Source organism: Branchiostoma lanceolatum, chromosome 11 (genome assembly GCF_035083965.1).
Source record: "Branchiostoma lanceolatum isolate klBraLanc5 chromosome 11, klBraLanc5.hap2, whole genome shotgun sequence".
Classification (NCBI taxonomy): domain Eukaryota; kingdom Metazoa; phylum Chordata; class Leptocardii; order Amphioxiformes; family Branchiostomatidae; genus Branchiostoma; species Branchiostoma lanceolatum.
Window position 1 is genome coordinate 18,178,857 of NC_089732.1, and position 22,146 is coordinate 18,201,002.

At 41.7% G+C, this 22,146-nt stretch overlaps 1 protein-coding gene and 2 long non-coding RNA genes across 4 annotated transcripts in view; 1 reads left to right on the top strand and 2 right to left on the bottom strand.

Moving 5' to 3' along the window:
• Window positions 1–22,146, bottom strand: part of LOC136444474 (uncharacterized) — a 456,752-nt gene that overhangs the window by 291,885 nt on the left and 142,721 nt on the right. The window lies entirely within an intron of this gene.
• LOC136445289 (sterol carrier protein 2-like) overlaps window positions 1–22,146 on the bottom strand; it is an 80,863-nt gene that overhangs the window by 49,111 nt on the left and 9,606 nt on the right. The window lies entirely within an intron of this gene.
• Window positions 9,721–21,927, top strand: LOC136445290 (uncharacterized). Of its 2 annotated transcripts, XR_010757392.1 has the most exons (4): window positions 9,721–9,774; window positions 10,003–10,642; window positions 11,403–11,519; window positions 20,357–21,927. It is a non-coding gene; the product is annotated as an uncharacterized lncRNA (long non-coding RNA). The 2 variants fall into 2 exon arrangements; XR_010757391.1 differs by having other exon boundaries at window positions 9,727–10,642.

The window sequence follows — 22,146 nt, forward strand, 5'->3', positions numbered from 1 at the left end:
ATATTTCAGCATTTCGTTAAGAACAGAATCAATACCGCATGCTTTATTGTTTTTTAGGTTCTGTAATCCATCTATGATTTCCTTTTCTGTGATTTCAAAGTCTAGAGGATTTGCTGTGATGTTTTCAAGACTGTTAATGATGTTGTCTGTGTGTTCCTTATTGTGTTTATCTTTTATGGTGCTATTAGTATTTTTCATTATATTGTGAAGGTCAGGCCTTTTTTGAATTACATATTGATGAAATTCTTTGTCAGACTGGCTATCTTCAATCAGGTTGTTAAGATTTTTAAAGTGAGTTCTCCAATCTTCGTGAGGTATATTATCATCTTCCTGTTGTCTATTATTGTCATTCAGTTTTTGTTGTTTCATTTCTCTCCAAAATTGTTGCGGATTTACTTTACTAAGTTTGCTCAGATTGTGCCATTGCCTCTCTTTAAAAAGTCTTTTTTCTGTTTTGATCTTTTTCTTATACTATTTGAGGTTACAAAAATATGCATGACGAACGTCGAGCTTCCAAGGACATTTAGAGAACTGGCCAGCTAGTTGGCTAACTTTACGTTTTAGTGAGGCACAAGATGATGTGTACCATGGATTACTTTTCTTTTTCCTTTTCTTCTTATTCCTGTGAATTATCTTTCGGAGAGATTTATCGGCCACATTTGTAATGATATTTGTAATTCCCTTTACTGCATTATCTACATTGGAGAAAGTCGTATTCATAAATTTTTGTAAATCGCTTAATGTCGAGGGCGCTCGCAGTGCTTCTATAAATTTCTCACTAGAGTCCTCGTCCCATATATATTTTGTTGGCAGTGGATTTGCCGGGGTATTTGCTTGTTCCTCATAAGGAGAGTAACTTGTGGATATCGAACATGATAATGGGCAATGATCAGAAAATACGGATAGATCGTTTACTTTTAGATATTGAACTTTGGGGAGGAACTCTGAATTTACAATGAAATAATCTACCAGGCTTGAGCCATTGTACTTGTGACATGTTAGTTTTCCTGATAGGTCACCCGGTACGCTTCCATTTAGAATTACGAGGTTGGCTGCCGAGAAAAGATCTAAAAGTTGATTACCGTATCTGTTCACAATTTTATCACAGCTTGACCTGTGCTGTATATCTTTGTTTATATCTATGAAATCATGGGTTAAACAGTCATCCTGGATGAAGGATTCTTGTACAGATGCTATTCTTGCATTTAAATCACCTAAGAGTAGTATGTCTCCTTGGTTTGAAAATTTGGAAATATCTTCTTGCAAAATGTCAAAAACAAGATTGTTTTTCTTTTCGATAGATGGTGAATTTTCGGGGGAGAAATAGACACATCCGACATACAAATCTCGCTCCAGGCCGAAGAATGTTCTATCTAATTTGCACCAGAGAAAATCTGGGTGCCTCGTTGAGATTTTTGTAACGCCTTTTGAAAGTTTGTTCCGAAACATGATAACTACGCCGCCAGAATTTCTTCTGGACGACTTCTTAACACTTCTATCGCTTCTAAGAAAACTAAAAGATTCTATTCTAAAGCTATCCCCTGGCTTAAGCCAGGTTTCTTGTAAGCAAACAAAATCATAATTAACTAAGTGGGAAACAAAATCTTCGTCTTGACTCTTACGCCTAAGGCCGCCTTGGATATTCCAAGAACAAAATTTTAACGCAACCTTTCCAATCGGCATTGTGACGCTTATTCAAACAAAGATACGGCGAGCATGGCTACATTGTGTGCAGAGTGAATCAATGCATAATAATTACCACCATAATAGTGGTTACAATATAAACAAATGAATATGTAGGCATACCTTACATTAGTGCATTATTACCTATATACTAGCAATGTCCTTGGTACTAGTATTAAAACAAACTGTGTTCATAATTTGAGAAAGATGAGAATTTTACCTGTGTAGTATCCTCGGTGTACTGTATGATGTGTTTAGATATTGTCCATTTCTATCAAGCAATGTTTCAAGTTCACTGTTTTATGAACGCTCCAATTCGCATGTGAAAACGCCCGATGCGCATTGCAACAAATCTACCTGCGGGAGGTGGATTATTACCAACTTGACCGCATTCCGGCTTAGTATGAATGCTCCAAGTCGCTTGATGCGCATCGGACGCATTACATTGCATATTGAACCGGACATGGGTAAAGGGGTCATATGTGACGTCAGCCTTGATTTCTGCTTATTTGCCGCCATAATACGATATTCGCCTGCCTCCTAGCTTGTTGGAATATTTCGAAGAAATATGGCAGAATGCGCGATTTTGGCGTCTGGGATGACGAAGAGACACGTGTGCTCATGGCCATCTTCGGGGATGTGGGGATACAGATGATCCCGCCAGAGCAAGAGCGTGTATGAGGAAGTAGCGATTTTACAACTCGCGCTCGTTCGACCCCTGGTGTGAAGGAATGCGGCTTTGGCGATTTCGGCGATTCGGGCGACTTGCGCTGCTTAGTATGAATGGGGTCTTGTTCACATGGCTTACATTATAGGGCCATCTGTTTACATAACCGACATTGTAGGGCCATCTGTTTACATGACCTACATTGCACATCTGGCAAACAGCTAGTGTCCCTGAAATCAGGTCGTACATTAAAAAGAGTTTTCTTAAAAGTTATGCTAATGAAGCCCTGATTTGCATGATTTATGTCTGATAATGTTCACCTTTACTTAGCTTCCAAAATACCGCAAGATTGAAGTTCCTATCATTTACCACAATATTGCATTCTCATTAAGTATATGTTGGTGTGTTACGGCGAAGGGCGGTTATACCGGCTATTTAGATACAGATACAAAGTATGCAAATTAGGTTAACATTTGCATAATTGATGTTTGTTGATATCTCTCTCTCTTTCAGATACATTTGTCACATGTTTGAGAGTTCTATTATTAAATGCAACTGTTCTAAAATCATGCCTTTGCAAAAAAGGAGCATTCCAAAATAACGTTTAAGTATTATACAGTAAGACCATGTAATGACCATTGTAGATATCAACGCCATCATGGCTAATGTTTGTTGTATGTCTGCAATGTTGGTATTTGAATAAAGAATTGAATTGAACTAATGAAGACCAGTCAGAAATGGGTATCTCCCAATTTGAAATCCTATATGCATGGATGGGCTCTTCCTAGCAACCATATTCATACCGGACCATTCAAAAAACACCTCGACCAAAAAACCTGGACCTTTTTCATAATCACACAAGTCCAAAAAAATGGACCAAGTCCAAACTTGAATTTTTTAAAATGTCCCCCGGATACAATAATGGACTCTTCCAGCAGTGTATGGACCAACAAGTATCATGCAAATTTCAGAATGTAAACAACTAGAATCTTGCTGAAGATCTAGATTTCTTCTGCGGAAGAATTTCCACAATCCGAGGGTCCAGACAATTTTGCATTACGCAGGAATATAGAGCAATACATTTATGTCGAAAAACACCACCAGAAAAGTTCTGTTGATGAAGGCGTAGATTTTGAACCTTCTCAATTGCACAAAACTTCAGTAGGGCACAACATTAACAACACAAGGACGGGAGCCAGGGGGCATGTGAAGTTGTGCCAGTGTCTGCACCTGGTAGATTAGTGCTCCTAATTGAATAGACTATTTCAACCAATCAGGCCGAGTTTGATAAACCCGTGGGTAAAGGTGCTCTCTCATTGGCTGACTGAATTAGTCCATATATGTGGACCAGATGTGACCATATATGGCAACACCATATATAGTCATTTGGGGAAAATAGCCAATTTTCTCCCCAAAATACCCCCCAAAATCGTATTTTGAAGTGATGTATGCCAAAAGTGCGAATGGGGTTCTTTGAATATTTGTTTAATGTACCCCCATAGCAAATTTCAGGTCATTTGGATGTAATTCCAGAGCACAGGAAAATGTATGTTTTTGTCTGAAACTGGCCAAAAAATCCGTAATAAAATCTTTTTAAATGTATCTAAAAAAAAAACGTCTGGGGGTATTTGCCTTCTTTACCTCCATGCCCAATTTCAGGTCGGTTGGCCCAAATATAACGGAGTTGAATCGATTTAACTGAAATGACAGGAGAAAGAGGAGAAGAAACCTGACAAAAAAAAGATATTTCACTCTACCCATACCTACAGTATGGGGAGTGAAATATGAAATTTTTCACTCTACCCATACCTTCAGTATTGGGAGTGAAAAATAACAAGAGTGGTGTTTAAAAAACACACCGGCGACGTGAGGATTATGCAAAATATGTCCTCATTTGCATGATATATATGTTACTATGTTAACCTTCACGAAACCTTCAAGGGCCACAAGTATAAAGTTTCCGTTAATTAGAAATGTGGAACAATAATATTTTCAACTTAATTATGCATACTAAATATCATGGAAATCCGTTGTTCCTTTGTCCATTTATTCTCATTAGAAAATTTTTCACAATAAAGCCCCTGCAGTTTCAGAGCAAGCTGTTAGGGGACCAACACCTACACCAATTCTTCATTACATCACAAGCTATCTGCCACCAAAAAAAATCAGGACCATCGCACGTCCAGGTTAATCATTGTAATCCATCAAAGGGTTCTTGGGTTATGCTCACTACAGTAGTCCGGAAACACACACACACACAGACACAGACACAAAAACACTTGCAAACGCTGTCATAAACATAATCTTCTTGGCAAAGGCAAAACAATCATGTATATTATCTTTCTGATACTGTCCCTGCTTCGTACTCAACCATCTAGCACTGCAAACCTACGGAACCTCCTTACCACAGTTAAGGTCAGTAAAGAAAAGGAAACTGAAGTGGTACGGTCACGTGTCACAGTCATCGGGAGTAGCCAGAAGCAATCATGCAAAGAATCGTTCAGTGAGGAAGAATGGGGAGTAGACAACGGAAAAGATGGGAGAAAATCGAGAAGGGTGAAGGAAACTAGTTGCCAGATCTTGTGTGGTGCCCCAACGTTCAAATATCTAGACTAAGGGATAAAAGACGAAGGAGATATATATGTATATATACACTTGGTCTTGGTCTAAACGGCCCGGTCGAGGACGAGGTGGCCAAAAACGTGCCTGGCCCGTTTGGAACGACTTGGGACGCGCAGGGACGGCGTCCCAAACGCTTAGCCTCAAGACGCTTTTGTTTTCACATAGGTCAGGTCTTGAAGTTACGTCCACTCAGAACATTTCAGCATACTCCAAGCTCAAATGAAGTATCCACCCTGATGCCACCGGGAGCGACACAGCCAACGCGGGATGCAGTCAACTCCAGCTCGATGGCGTCGATCCCATAAATCTGCCCCCTCGTGGTAAGTTCCTTGAAAAATTACTGTTTCCTTTTACAGAATTGCATCGCTTGCCAAACAGGTAATAGAAAAAGGTAACAAGGCTCAACTTTTGCATTAGTATGTGACAAACTTTAATCGGTTGGTAACATAACTTTGTCATAATCTATCGTGCTGTAACGTTATATACTCATACGGAAATCGATGGCATAGTGAGGCCTGCATGTTTCCATCGGTGACCGCCCTATGTTCCGAAATAACTATGTTCCGAAATCGCTATGTTTCGAAATCCCAATGTTCCGTAAGCCCTATGTTCCAGTTCACTCAAATAACAGAACTTGTCCCAAGTATGCTGTTCACACACACACACACACACACACACACACACACACACACACACACACACACACACACACACACACACACACATACACATACACACATACATACGTATAAAGGCTATCAAAAACATAACATTCTCGGCAAAGGTAATAATTCATCCCGACTCCCTGCCATTTGAATTCAACTATATATATGGGGTTTTGTAACAAAAGTCATTACGTATACCTGTGAAATATTGTAGATCCAGATAATTAGTTGATACCTGAATACCCATACAAAATATAGCTACATATTTTTTTTGGTCACTGGTTTGCAGTTAGAAAAACTTAAACATCTTAACACTTGCTTTTTAAAATCCAACTATGACAATTCATTACTGACGAAAGTGATTTGCTGTATGTATATTAGACTATGTTGATTTGATTATATGAATGACATCCTCTGGGGAACCCAGCTAATGGGAGCGTGCTATTGAAAAAAATGGCAAAAAAGTTGCTTTCATTATGAAATCTTTGTGGTCAGAACACAGAGTGTGTTATGCAGAAATATAGGTTCTTCATTTTGTTATTTCAAAACATATACAGTCTTTTTCGACTCTGGACTTGACTTTGGCATTTGCGACATTAGCATCTGTTTTCTGAAATATACATTTTTATAATTGAGAGCATGAATTCTAATTTCTCATTTCGCATCTTTTTACCATTTACAGTATTGGCCGAACCCTTTTTTTCTTCAAACGGCCAAAAATTGTAGCCTCCTTTGCAGATTCCTTCCGGCTGTTTTCTTTTTTAAGTTACAGTTTCATTATAACATTTCTTTTATTCAGTTTTTATATTAGTTATTGCTGGCCTACCAGCGATAAGAAAAAAATATAATACTAGTGGTAAATAAGAAAACGGTAACGTGAAAAAGAAAACAGCCAGAAGGAGTCTGCAACGGAGGCTACAAAAATTATGTATTTGCGGATGTTATCCATATACTGTAGATGCAGAACTGTTTGCGGTGGTTTTACTTTCGCGGTGAACTCTTCAGCGCGGACCTTAAACCTTAGGTGACCGCGAAACTTTTTGTCCATCTATGAGTGCAGCGCTACTATTCTTTCAAACGCGAACTTAGAATCGTCGCGAACACGCCGATAGTTTCCCCTACTGGGAAAGGAATACTAGTATTAGTAACCACGCAAACTTAAATTCAGGTACAGTATTCAAATCACCATTTAACTTGCGAAAAATCTGTAAGGTACATACATCTTGTTTTGATCCCAATCGGTTTCCCAACAACTGTGGCGTCGCGGTGGCGTAGTGGCAGGGTGTTTGGCCCCAGAACCTAGCGCCCGCTCGCGACCGTCCCACTATCTCCCGGGGGTCCAGAAGACAGAAAGATGGAGAAAGGTCATAATGAAAGCTCATCTGTGTTGGTAGTAATCATAATACAATGCTAAACTTTCTTCCAACACTAAAGTATTCACGGATCGAATTTTCGACGACCACTGTCGCCTTCTTCAGGATCACCATTTAAAGGTCGTTTTTGTCGACAAATTCTACAAGTATGAAGTCTGACCTGTCATAGCCACCCCAGAATTGCCAATATATTTTAACCCCCCCCCCCCTCCCCCAAAAAACACCAAGAAAGGATTTCAATGTTTTAATGCCCTCTTTAATTCTGAGCTGGGGTCTAGGCGCCTGCCCTAAAACTGTGATTCACTTTATCTTCACGGTAGTTAAATTTCACGGTGGAAGAAAAATTGACATTTTCACTGAACTTAAACTTCCTGGGGCGGCAAGTGATTTACAGAACGGATGTGTGAAGGAATCATAAATAATAACAACATATTTATCACTGTGATGATAAGTTCACGGTACAGAGGTGGCCGTGAAAACAGCTGTGAACTTAAAGTTGCAGTGAAATAAACAAGAATTACAGTACCCTTGTCCCCACGGGAACCAGACCGAATATCCTCTTGAACAAATTGTACACAAACGCCGCCAGAAAGAAGTGCAAGACATATTCAAAGTTTATTGAATATTGATTTTGTATTCGTTTTCAAACTAATAACATGATTCCCAGATTGCAATATATGATTTTGCAGTAAGTGCCAGGGTAACGTTTATTTTTCTGTCATTAATTTAATGGTATAGCACTGCATTACAGCTGACTCCAGCGGCGGAGGGATATGTACAAACTTTCGCGAACCATCACATGTGCGTACTCAACTTTAGTTCCATAGGAGAAAATTTATGGCGGCGGGAGTAGGCGGGAGGTGGGCACTGCTATTTCAGTTACTTTTATAATACTTTGCTGATGTACTTTTCACTTTGTGTATATTGAATGTTATGGTTAGTCTTATGCAGAAGTTGACAGATTCTTGTGAAGGTAGGCGATCAATTTGATTCTACCGTTTAGTTGAGCCACGCCGTGTGTTGAATATCAGTTTGTGGAATTTGTGCCCAAGCCGTGATGGTCTAGATATTTTACGGTCCAAACCGTCAACATCTAGTATATGATTGAAGCCAACGTCATGTACAACGCTGATGCTATACGCTCGTATTTTCACTGTTTAAGATATACAAATGTAGAAGAATATGTGAGGCTGGCTGTGATGCATTGTCTACTGTAGAATTGAATATATTTAACTGTCGTGTTTGAAATGATCATACAGCCGGGCACTAAGGTGACATTGTTATGTTTTGCAATTATTATTTTATTTTACCTTTTCCAAAATGGTTAGGTAGTTTGTGTGTTTTAGGTAGCGTTTGCATACATGACGTATAAGACGTGTTTTCACGGAGAACTTCGGCCGGCATATAGAAAAGGCCACACAAGCAGTCGAAATCGTCATCGGAGTCCTATTGTGTTCGTTCACTGAAGCCGAAGTCGTAAAAAGGGGGCCGGGTGTCAGAATCTTAGGGAGGAAGTTGCCTGTTAGCCAGTAGGGGAGGTACATTACTGTTCATAGCTGATACTGATGCCAGTGAATTGCATTCCTAAGGGCTAGTTCGTTACATGTAACGTTACCTAGGGGAAGGATAGTACAAGAATATCTGCAACAAACGCTGTATCTGTAGATGTGTCCTTTTTCTTTCTTTTGGGAGGGGAGGCCGGACTAGGTGTAACGGACCGTTCGGTGTAATAGCCTAATGGCGGTTATACCGGCTATATAGATACAGATACTTATAATTAATCACGTCATGACCGAAGTTGGAGAAGGTGTAAATAGCTTTCATTACTGGAGAGCTTTTGCAGACCGGAAAATTTCTCGGAACTGGTTGGTTACACGGTGTTTACAGTGTTTTCTGTTTGGTTTGTATTGGCAATAAGGACAAAAGAAGAGTATTGCAATTTTAATATAATCTTTGTTCATTGTGTTGTTTTTCTACAGCAGCTCCTGAATGTTAGATTCTGCAACATAAATGCCTTTACGACCATCCAAATGGCGACTTAGGCGCAGTTTACATTACGTTTTTCGCGTCAGCGGCGAAATTTCCCGCTGTCGGGAGGCCGCTGTCGCGACGTCTCTAGACACACCGCCCGGAAATCTGACAGACACCTGCGGTGCTTGCATTTCGCCATCTTGTAGAAAGTATCGGGCGTAAGCATAACAAAAGCAAGAAACAAAATTGTATGATTGTACAACGGTAGACGGCGTCTCCCCGCCCGTATTAAACTACAATGCAAAGCCTTGTTTATGTGTAGATATTCCATGCTCATCACTCGTAAATGTGGGGAGGGGGGCACAAGTACGATAAATATATCCGCGGGGAAATGAATGCACGGCACAAAAGTCGCCGCGGATCCCGCGAATCTCTCTCTCTATATATATACCGGGGATCTAAGTAGACTTACAGTATGCTAATCAACGCGTGCTTTATGCTAATCGCCGAAACCCTGACTCCCGCTGACGCGAGCCCGACGTATTCTCTTTAGACGGAGTTTGAAGTTGACGGGGACTCCCGCTGTGCTGACGGGCGACGGCTTCGAAGCTGACGGGAGAAAATTTGTTGACAGCGGGACTACGTCGACGGGAATTGTCTTTACACGGGGTTCCAGCTGTCGCCAGTGGCGCTGACGCCAGTGGCGCTGACGGCAAAAGTATAATGTAAAGAGAGCCTAAGTCCACGTAGAACACATGCAGCCGCACAACGACGATGAAAATTGAAAATTTGGGTAATTTTGGAAAAGTCCATTATTGTGATTTCATAAGTATATAAGTGTCGATAGAGACTTAAAGATTTCATAATTTGACGGTTTCACAGACTGGAATATTTGTAGGGATAGGATGGCTGTCATAGATTCTTTTAAACAGTTTGTTAACTGATTTTGGTAGCTAGAAATCAGATCAAGCCACTGTGGTCACCAGCTCCACCGACTGTTTCCGTCTTTATACCTGCACAGGCCGACCATACCGTAGTGCGGGACGAGAGTGATGACGACGAGATGTTCCTGCCACATTCTACACATAGATACCGCTGTAGGGCGAACAAAGGATTTATCAACAACATCAAGTCTTTGTGTTGACATCTGGCATCCAGCTGGTGGAATTCAGTCCCTCCAGATCTCAGGGCGAGACTTTCTAGACCGACCACAGCAGGGCGCACCCAATCACCGACAGCTGGGCGCGACCGACAGCAGTGCGCAACCAATCACTGACAGCTGGGCGTGATCGACAGCAGTGCGCAACCAACCAGCGGCAGCTGGGCGTAACCGGCAGTAAGGCTTAGCCAACCACCGACCAACCAACCACGGTAAGGCGGAACCAGGGCAGGGCCAAAGACCAATCCATCACGCTTTTAGGATGCTATATGACCATTTGACCATCAGAAGTTTGATCCTTTGTTCAAAATCCCTCGTCAGTATATGGGTTTGATTCCAAAGACCAGGCCACCAAGAACAAAAAGGGAAGGTCAAGCGGCTTCGGTACTCAAGAAAGCAAAGAAGAGACCAAAAAGCAGGTGACCTCCAGCTGGTTGGAGACGAGGAAAAGCCCAGGAAGCTGCCCACACCTTCCGCCAGAGACTCAGATAGCGGTCTGAAGGTTAGTGAAGTTCTAGGTCTAAACCTGTTGTACGGGGCATATATCAATGGTTTATTTGACCCAAGCATATGTTTCTATACACATAGAACTTGCCGTTTCTATGTTTTATCACCACGTTATTTCGTGGTATGCATTAATTCTACTGTCCAACACAGTGGTTACAAATGACAAGTCTTCTATGTATCTTGCACACTGCGTGATGGAAAACTGATTTGAAATTGTAGCACCCCTGGCCTCCCATATATACCTCATCATGAGTTCGTTTAGGTTTTACAGATTTTAATATGGGCAAACTTCTAAATACGGTTTGAAAGAGATATGATAAGTACCTTGATGATCTTTTCGACATGGAAATATTTCTTGTAAACTTACAAATTTACAAATATCCTGTTAAGCTCAGCCGACACAAATATCCCTCACCGGTGAGTTACAGATATTCCCAACAGTTCAGTTAACCATTAATGTGCATTGATTCAAATCAAAGTTGCAGAAGTTTTGTTTTTGTGTTAGTGGATAAGACCATGGTCAAGTATAATGAGAAACTTCTAGCAGACAAATGTTTTTTTCATGTCCAGTTACGGACGTCTCTAGCTTTTGGATTAGAAATGCTTTCAAGTGTAGGGTTAAACAACTTTACCGTAGAAAGCATAAGATATATGTCACCTAACACGTTTTGACTACCAATAGTTAGTTGCATGTCATGTATGGAACTTCTGTATAACCAAAGTTGAGAGTAATTCATCAGCTTGCTTTTTTTCAGGAGTTACGAGATAATAAGGATGGGAGGATGAAGGAAGGCTGGAGCAACCAGACCGGGCAACGTATCAGGAGGACAAGTTACATGGAGATTGTTCAGACAGTTTGCCTAGACAACATGGTTAGTAACATTCCTCTTCTTTTTTTCCTTGTTTATTCGATTACGATGAATGGAGGGGGATACAAAACAGCTCTACAAGCCTTGTCTACCCCCTCCAAATTAAAGTTTTTGCTTGTTAAGTTCATTTTCCATCATAACATGCCCATATATTACATAGTCAACATACTCATACTGAATTGAGATGGTTGGTTTATAAACTGAACTTGGAATGCCCAAGTATTTTGGCCAGATACTTGAAAACCAGACCATGCGTGGTTTGGGGCTGGGGAAGAGGGATGGATGGTGTGTTGGTTTGATCAATAAGATTGTACATCACCTAAGAGGTCTCTTCCAATAACAGTTTAGTTAAGTAACTACTAATATCAATGCAACCAAATACGATCGTAATTCGATCAGCATTACTGGGAAGTGCGTCAGGCATGCGGTCGGCAGACGTTGTGTGCGTCCGGAATACGCTCGGCATACGCACCTGATACGCACCTATTCGCTACAAAGACCATAGTATTGCGCACTTAATACGCAGATCACACATGTACATGTCTCATACGCAATGGATTCGCTGAACTCGTTATTCACACGCTATATGTGCGCCACGTATAGTCACAAAAAACGTCAGCCCGGTGAGACCTGTCAGAAGTTTAATAGTGACGGGCGCATAACGCCGTATTTTACCACCTACTGGCTTGGGGGTCATCTCTCCGGTCGCCAGCAGCCGTTGGAACTTATCTAAATCGGCTCTGCCGCAAACTTCCTTAGATTTAATAGTTTTCTTTGCAAAATTCCAAGCTCTCAATATCTTTACACACCGATTTTTGCTCGTTAAAGATGACGAAATATGCAACATCTTTTTGGACATCATGTGTCGCATAAAGTCTGTCAAATGACAGAAATGACAGATATGCTGACTGAGCTATACTTTGGGTACCTCAGGTGAAGAAATACACAGCGGGAGTTTCGTCACCACACGCCATATTCGCACGCGCGTGTAAAACTTCCCGTAGCGCGATGTTGGCACGCGCGTGTATTGCTTCCCGTAGCGCGATATTCGCACGCGCGTATTAAGTTTCCAGTAGCGCGATGTTGGCACGTATGTGTATAACTTCCCGTAGCGCGAAGTTGGCACGCATGTGTATATCTTCTCGTAGCGCGATGTTGGCACGCTGGGCGCCCGCACAAAGAACCGTTGACACGCCCGCACAAGGAATGGGTGACATGCGCGTGTATTCCTTCCCCCTAGCGCGATGTTGGCACGCCGAGCGCATGCCTAAGTAATCCACGATGGCTACTTGACACGCGCGTGTAGTCCTTCCACCAGCACGATACTGACACGTGGGTGCCTCCCACCAGTCTTAAATCGCTGTGTCTCTCGTGTTATTATCAATTCTTTTCGACAAACACAAGATCTACGGACAGATTTTCAACGCCCTAACCCTATGTTGGCACGTGGGGCGCACATACAATGAATCCCGATAACGTGTGGTTCAATTTACCAGACAAACTCATCCACCGTGCGAGCACAAGATCTACTCGGGGAATTTGTCAGTCTGCAACGAACACACCAGGTAATTACGTGGATTACTCAATTTACCGGACGAACGCACGTACCCTGCATACACGCGACCCACTGCAATATTTAGCTTAGAATATTTGTCAGGGTAAACATCCAGGATTACATTTCCTTCCATATGCCTTTTTTTACTTTGGATTATCTAAAAGTGTTATATACTCTGTGGTTGTTTGTTATGAACCGTTTGTTATGCGCGAGCGAGCATTTACCGGTACCTGTATCGGTACTTCGCTCTGCTAAATTGGTAACAAAACTATGTCAGTAATTATAAGTACATTACTATAACACAAGATATAGTAACAAAATAAAACTCATACCTGCACATCTTTAGCCACGCAGCTTTGCTGTATTCCTTGACCGCTGTGCGCCGGATGGCGTCTAATTTGAAAGTGACGCGACTCTGTTTTAGATGCTAATACATATGCGCGCATGCGCGCTGCTCCTACCCATGCGTAACCAAGACAACCAGGATACAGAATTTGCATCACAATGCGTGTTCCATCCAGTTGTAAAGTGTGTTTTCTCTTTGAATGATACTGTAGTACTTAGATAGATGTTTTTTTATTCAAAATAAATGATAAAATAAAATAGATTGATGTTTGACGTTCATAAACGTATCACCATGCGCCATTTCTATACATTGTTATCTTGCTTTCCTTCAATAACAAAAAGTTTTGTTGTACATGTTCTTTGGAAAGTAATTTTGTTATACACGCACCACTCAACTTTATTGCACAAATTTTGAACGGAAAGTGTCCGAAAATTTAGTCGGAATTTAGCAGCTTTACACGCGTCATCGCCAGGCGATCGTAGCAAAGAATACTAGTATCATTGCGTCGCTAGCCATTACGGCAAGCTGACAGATCTTTCAATGTTCGGCTAGTCATACTTTTAAAACTCAGTAAGAGTGCAACTAAACGATCAAACACATTGGCCTTATAACCATTTTACCGTCTTTTTTATATCTTTTGGATGAAAGTGTCAGCAAATTCAGCGGGAATTAGGCAACTTCACGCACACTGCCGATTGTAACAAGGACTATCCTAGCGTCACTAACCGTTACTTTTGTCGTTCGTGTAAACTAACACATTTAGTGGTAAAACTTTAAAAAAAAATTTTTCCAAACTTTATTCAGATAAACAAAAGATACAATACAGAAACATGAAATAAACTAATACAGTTGTACATACGCTGACAAATGAATAACTTGTGGCCACAATCAATTGAAAACAAGGTATAACGATTCCCATGTCTTATTGTGTATACCTATTTTGTTCCGAAATGTTGCAATATTTTCCTCCAATCTGTATATATACTTGACAAAGGAAATAAATCTTTGGATGGATAGATTATGAGTCGCGGTTTTTATATATAAATATTTTTCCTAACAAGATAATGACATTTGAAATGACTGGTGTTTCGCTTGATAAGTTCCCCAACAATACATTCAATGGGTTGTTATTGTCTAAGTAATGTCCCGTACCATGTTTGCACCTTTTTCCAAAAAGAGAATACAATGTGACAGTTCCAAAATGAATATTTCGTTGTTCCTTCTTCCTCCCCGCACAGGGAACATTTCGAAGTAGTTTTGATGTTCGGATTTCCAAATATGCAAAATTCTATTTGTGGCAAGAAACTTATGTAAGAGTTTGAATTGGAATATCCTGCTTGCAGAGTCGATGATAATTTTGTAAGGTAATTGAAATATCTGTCTCCAGGGGAGAGTAATGTTAAAATCGTCCTCCCAATACGAAAGTGGTAAAACTTTGCATGATTGACTATCTCCTTTTGATAATGATAGATTAACTGTAGTAACGTTGTGTGTATGTGTGCGCGCGTGTGTGTGTATGGATATGCTATAACATATGGTTTATCCTAACACTACATTCGAATCTTCCGGTTTCTACTAACAAGCTTTTAGTATAAACAATGATATATAAAGTATTTGACATAAATTTAGCACTGTTTATCGAATGGCATTTAATACTTACGTCCAACTTCTTCTATGTACTGGGTTTCCTCCCTTCGTAACAAAACGAACCATGATCTAGAATACACATCTCTGTCTGGCCATTTGCATCGACGCCAACGTCGCGTCCTCCAAGTGAACAAAGGCATTGTCTAAGTACAAACGTCGTGTCATACATTCTATTCTAACAGATAATAAAGGCATTTCCTTTATCAATTCATTGTTACCCTTTGTTATGTACATCGCACAAACAGAATGCCTAAAATGTGGTCGTCGGTTTGTGAAAGCCGCTCAATTTTTATCTAGCTTCGTGATTATTTTGACTACGGTAATTTTTTCTTAGACACAGGATTTGATTTAATTTCATTGATTTCGTTTTGTATTCGACTCAGTGTTGCATACTATAAGTAACATATACAATAAAGGTCTTCATTTATTTATTATCAGCACCTGGTAACTTACCTTTTGCCATGCGTAAACATGCCGATTTCAATTGTCAGAAGAAGAGTGTCCCACGCCGTTTTGCTGAGACCTCTCCTCTATGAACTCCATGTTCTGACGAAGTTGTGTATGTCCTGCCCTGCGTTGCGTTTGTATCTAAACCGTTACCTCCTAACTCAAGTTGTGGTCGGAATTATGGTTTTACTAACAGTGACACAATCTACGTCAGGGCTGACCTTTCAAAGATATATGTTTGACATTTGATGAGGAAACAACATGGATTTAACCAAGGAAGTTAAAAGAAAGGCATACACCGAAACTGATAATTCTGTACGAATAAAAAAAATATCTTCCAACAATGATGTCTACTAAAGCATGAATCAGACAGAAGCAGCCGATAGTATCAATTTTCCCACTGTGACCAAGTAGATTAAAATAGACTTTTAACCGCCTTGGTTTGACATCATTACGTCAATTTTGTGTTACGAACCTACTCATCATTCCCTAGCGCAATATTTGACTTCTCAGTTGCTACTTTGGATCTATTCTCAAAGCACCCCTCTCACTGGACCCGCGGCACACAACGAATGTCACCGACAAAAAACGAATCCTTTTTAAAAGCTTTGTGTTTTTGTTGTCTTTTGGGTCATACTTATACGTTTTGAATGATATTCCCATTATAAAGTCAAGAGTAACACAAATCCAGTTTAGAACGCTGCGACGCCGCCAGCGTGCCGTGGGTCCAGTGAGAAGAGCGCTTTATCACACGGTTCAACAAGTACAAGATACAGAAACATGTAAGGTAAACAAGAACGGCAAAGGTGAGTCACTGATTAAGTTGCATCCCACGTCGACTACAGCAGTATCCACAATAGAACACAGTTCATGGGGAACAATGCACTTGCAACTAAAGCAACTGGATTTCTTGTGAATTTCAGTGTTGAGATTGGGTCCAATTTGAAATCTTTTTCAATGATTTTATTAACCCTTCATTGCGTATTTGTTGAAAGTTGTGTTGGAGCTGGTGGGTTGTATTTCTATTTTATACTTCTAATTTATAATATAATACCCAACAGTCAGGCTAACACTTGAAAATGTGAACCCTAATACCACTGACCCAGTAAATCTTCACGGTTTCAATCCTTAGAAATGCAGCAAATAGAGTTCAAATTAACAAACTAATGTCTAATTAGCAAATTACTAGTATTCTTGAAAATTGGGGATAGTACATAGATGGTGTAATTGTTGCAGCCAAACTCTGGGGGAAATACTGTTTTTTTCTTCATTTGCCACCAAACATCGCGTCCCAGAGCAAACAATGGCAGTATCTACAAGTGACATCAGGACTTACATTTCAAGATCTTTCAATAATAGATCTATACGTTTGACGTTTTAGGAAATAGCAAGAATTAAACTTTAGAAGAAATGTATACAACGAAACGAATAATTTTATACCGAGGAAAAGCTTGCAACAACGACGTCTGCTAAGGCATGGATCAGACTGTCAGATAGAAATGGTCGATAGCTTCTATTTTCCCACTTGCGTGCAAAGATCGTCTTTAAATAGCGGAAGGAATAGTGCAGTCTGTTCACCGTAACACCCTGGGCATAAAATTGTAGCCGCCGGGCAGGGCCGGGGGAGGGGGAGGGGGAAGTGCTGCGTGTAAAGATCGTCTTAGGCAGAAGGAATACACGCACTGCCAGTCTGTTCACCGTAACACAACTAACATAGTCCGTAACACCCCGGGCATAAAATTGTAGCCGCCGGGCAGGGGAGGGGGGAGTGCTGCGTGTAAAGATCGTCTTTAGCGGAAGGAATACACGCAGTCTGTTTACCACCGTAACATAGTCCGTAAAACCCCGGGCAGAAAATTGTAGCCGCCGGGGGGGGGGGGGGGTTGCTGCGTGTAAAGATCGTTTTTAACTTTTTAGCGGAAGGAATAGTGCAGTCTGTTTACCACCGTAACAAAATTACATAGTCCGTAAAACCCCGAGCAGAAAATTGTAGCCGCCCGGGGCGGATCTAGCCTGGAATCCATCCTATTTAGCTTCCGGTCGCTACCCTAGCTCCGGTGCGCTCCGAGCTCCGCTGCCTGGCCAAATATTTGGCCAGGCAGCGGAGCTCGGAGCGCAGCGGAGCTAGGGTTGCGACCGGAAGCTAAATAGGATGGATTCCAGGCTAGGGCGGATCCGGGGGGAGTGCTGCGTGTAAAGATCGTCTTTAGCGGAAGGAATACACGCAGTCTGTAGTGTTTACCGTAACATAGTCCGTAACACCCCGGGCAGAAAATAGTACCCGCCGGGCGGGGAGGGTTTTGCCTGCAAAGATCGTCTTAACGGAAGGAATACACGCAGTCTGTTTACCGTAACATTGAGTCTGAACCCCGGGCAGAAAATAGTAGCCGCCGGGCGAGGGGAGTTTTGCGTGCAAAGATCTTCAATGGCGGAAGGAATACACGCAGTCTGTAGTGTTTACCGTAACATAGTCCGTAAAACCCCGGGCAGAAAATAGTACCCGCCGGGCGGGGGGAGTTTTGCGTGTAAAGATTGTCTTAACGGAAGGAATACACGCAGTCGGTTTTACCGTAACATAGTCCGTAACACCCCGGGCAGAAAATAGTACCCGCCGCGCGCGGGGGGAGTTTTGCGTGCAAAGATCGTCTTAGCGGAAGGAATACACGCAGTCTGTTTTACCGTAACATTGAGTCTGAACCCCGGGCAGAAAATAGTAGCCGCCGGGCGGGGGGAGTTTTGCGTGCAAAGATCGTCAATAGCGGAAGGAATACACGCAGTCTGTTTGCCACCTCAATTCGCTCAAGAAATACGTGTCAAGTCTTGTGGTGAAGAGGAAATACACGCGCGTGCCAAATTAGCGCGACGTGACGAAATACACGTACGTGCAAAGTGTGCGTGTCTTGAAGAAACTCCCGCTGTGTATTTCTTCACATTTGGGTCAGTTTATATACCTGGCTGACTAGGTAACTAAATTTTGCCGTTTTGTTGACCTGCGTAACATGCCAACTCTCGGACAGCCTTGTACCCCTCCCATGGAACACATAGAGATTTCCCCTAATCGTGTCGAAAAAATGCTTCAAGGTCTTAATCCATCTAAAGCATCTGGTCCAGACCAAATACCACCTTGGTTCCTCAAAATGACAGCCACCGAAATAGCACCTGTGCTAACCAATATTTTCCAACACTCGCTAGACACAGGAGAAATTCCCAAAGACTGGAGGGAAGCAAATATATGTGCCATTTTTAAAAAGGGAGATAGAGCGATCCCCAGCAACTACAGACCTGTTTCATTGACCTGTATATCCTGCAAACTACTTGAACACATTATCCACAGCCATGTCATGAAGCACTTAGAAAGTTACAACATTTTGACGGACTATCAACATGGATTCAGAGCAAAGCGATCCACAGAAACACAGCTTATATTAACAGTTCACGACATAGCGGGTGCACTGAACAGTAAAAAACTGGTGGATCTAGCAATACTTGATTTTACTAAAGCCTTCGATAAAGTCCCACATAGTAGACTCATCTCAAAACTGGAGTACTATGGAATTCAAGGCACTACACTAAACTGGTTAAAGGCTTTCTTGACCGATAGGGAACAGACGGTTGTGGTAGAAGGGAAGGCCTCAGCTCAAGTTAGAGTTGCGTCAGGCGTCCCCCAAGGAACTGTTTTGGGACCATTACTCTTTCTCTTGTACATAAATGACTTGCCAGACCAGCTTGATTCAAATGTGAGGTTATTTGCCGACGACTGCCTGTTATATATAGAGTTATCTACACAGAATGATTCACAACTCCTGCAAGCAGATCTGAACGCCCTCGAGGAATGGCAAAGCAAATGGCTTATGCAGTTTAATCCTGAAAAATGCTACATCATGCACATAACAAACAAACGGACCCCAGTTGTAACCACCTATCAGTTCTGTGGACAGGCTCTAGCAACAACAAAAAGCCACCCATACCTATAGGCGTTACATTAACAACTGGACTGAAGTGGGGTACCCATATTAACAAAGTAACAACTAAGGCTAAGCAGACATTGGGAGTGATCAAACGTAATTTGTGGGCATGCCCAGCAAAGGTAAAATCACTTGCATACACGTCTCTAGTAAGACCAAACCTTGAATATGCTGCAACAGTATGGGATCCATACACAAAGAAAGACAAGGATAAACTGGAGAGGGTGCAGAACCAAGCTGCCAGGTTCTGCATGAACAACTATGACAGGGGTGCTAGTGTCACTAAAATGAAAGCAGATCTACAGTGGAAGTCACTTGAAGACAGAAGAAAAATATCCAGGCTTTGCATGATGTACAAAATGACTAATAAACTTGTGGATGTACCGACTGATAATTATCTAATAGCAGCCCAGAAAAGGACAAGAAATAGTCATGCCTTTAAGTACCAGAGTTATAAACCAAGGATTGATGTGTTCAAAAATTCGTTTTTCCCGAGAACCATAGTAGAATGGAACTCGTTGTCATCAGATGCTGTAGGAACACCTTCACTAAATAGCTTCAAAGAACGATTGCAGTCAGGTGAGCAAAAGTTAGGTGTGACAGGCCGTTCAGTGTAATATAACCAGCTGCTGCCGCGCCGCGTGCCTGCGAAGCTGGTGTGTTACGCCGAAGGGCGGTTATACCGGCTATACAGATACAGATACAGATGTAATTCATGTGTTGGGTCATTGTAAGGGCTTTCCTTGATAACTGAGCAACATGTCAGACCAACCTTTGTTTACTAGTTTGAATAAATATAGATAAATGAATAGATAGAAAAAAGCGACCAATTTGTTCCTCGGTGAACGGCAGTGAATGATGTTTCTTTTTGTGCCCGCAGGTGAGCTACGCCGCAAACACCTTCGGAATGCATATGGGGTTCACTGGAGTCAACGAGGAAGGAAGGAGTGTGCGCTGATCACATCAACCCAGGAGAAACAAACATTGAATTCAGGATCACCACAAAGGCGAAACAAAACAAAACAAAAATGTTCCTGCCACATTCTACACATAGATACCGCTGTAGGGGAAGTCGGCAGATGGAGATCTTCAACTGGATGTTGGTGAGACGAGCTGCATCCCTAGGGGGATCTGTAACAGACGCCCGTGCGTCCGTAACGTCGGGACCGAGGGAGGCCACACAACAAGCGTCGTCGACAAAAAGAAGGGAACGAGAGAGAACCAGATCTGTAGCAGAGCCACGATTTGAAGTCAATAGATTGCGCTGCTACAGCTGCTACTACAGCGAGACAAAACCTGACGCCAGTTAGAAATATCCGACTGACTTGAACATGTTTATACCACGGATATACTAATATATTGTCTATTTCATTATGTATTTTGTGTGTTTATAGTAGTGATCTATTGTATATGTATATCGAAATCGTACACTAGGTTATTAACCTGGCTGATGACGGTTCTAATCAAACCTGGGGTGGATGTAGCCTGACTACATCGCGCTCCTAGCGGCCGGCCTGACGGATACCGCCCCCAAGAGGGGGTCATTAACCTCCACCAGGGAAAGCTTGTGTAAACGTAGGCTAGGGGTGGATGTACCAAAATGAAATTGAAAACTCCACACGAATATTGTAAACAATCAGTGTGTACGAAAGCTCTGATACGATTGCACGCTCTCACGAAACTTGCAAGAACACGCTCTCACCAACTTGCAAGAAGATACGAGTACTCGGAACACTTAATCTTGTAATTACTGACACAGTTTTCTGTTATTGTTGTGCCATGATTCCCAAAAATGTGTTTTCCTTTGTGTTATTCTTTACTGAAGTGGACTACAAAGCCAGTCACAGAAAGATGAAGTAACAAATGTTCTGTGGAGTTAGCAGGTAATTTTCAAGAGGTCTGTCTGATAAGACAGAATATAAAAACATGTTAACATGCTATCGGCAAGTTAGTTCAGTCCAGGAAGCAGTGATAACCTCAGTTAAGACTGATGTTAGCATAGCCAGTATGACGTAGTCATAGTCAGTCCGTCTTAAAAGTCTCCCGTGCTCAGTGTACGGAAAGCCTTGTCTCTGTGTCCTTTCTTTATCCTTACTATGTTAGTCTTTCGAAGCTTCAGAGATGCAGCTAAAATTCATTCATGATAACAAAAACCAAAAACTTTTAAGACATTGAGAAACAGCTGTGATGTATGGGTATATATTACAACGTCCAGAAAGTTTATTTCAAACATCGAGAAACAGCTGTAAAAGTGTATACTGTATAAACTATCGCCTTTTCTATGCCGTATGCAATGGAATTCGTCCTTGCTATAGAAAAGGCGATATCTGCAAGGCGTTGCCAAAAAGTAATTCCCTAGGGAATGCGTTCGCGGAAATCCTAGAATATTTGGCAAACCGAAAGCAGTACTATACAATAGGCTCCGCCCCTGAGGCGTCGCCAAAAACAATATATATCGCCCATGCCTACAGTATGGGCAAAACATAAAAACGCCCACTGCAGTTCCAAACAAGCAGCTAGGGGGTCCAAACTTACACCACTTACTCCCTGCCTCAAGAGCTATCTACCACTAAAACATCATGCACATGGGGCTGCATGGTTTTCTGTGGGTACTGCTGACTAACATTCCAAACATTCTTATTGGCTAAAATGCCTTTGGACAAATGCCTG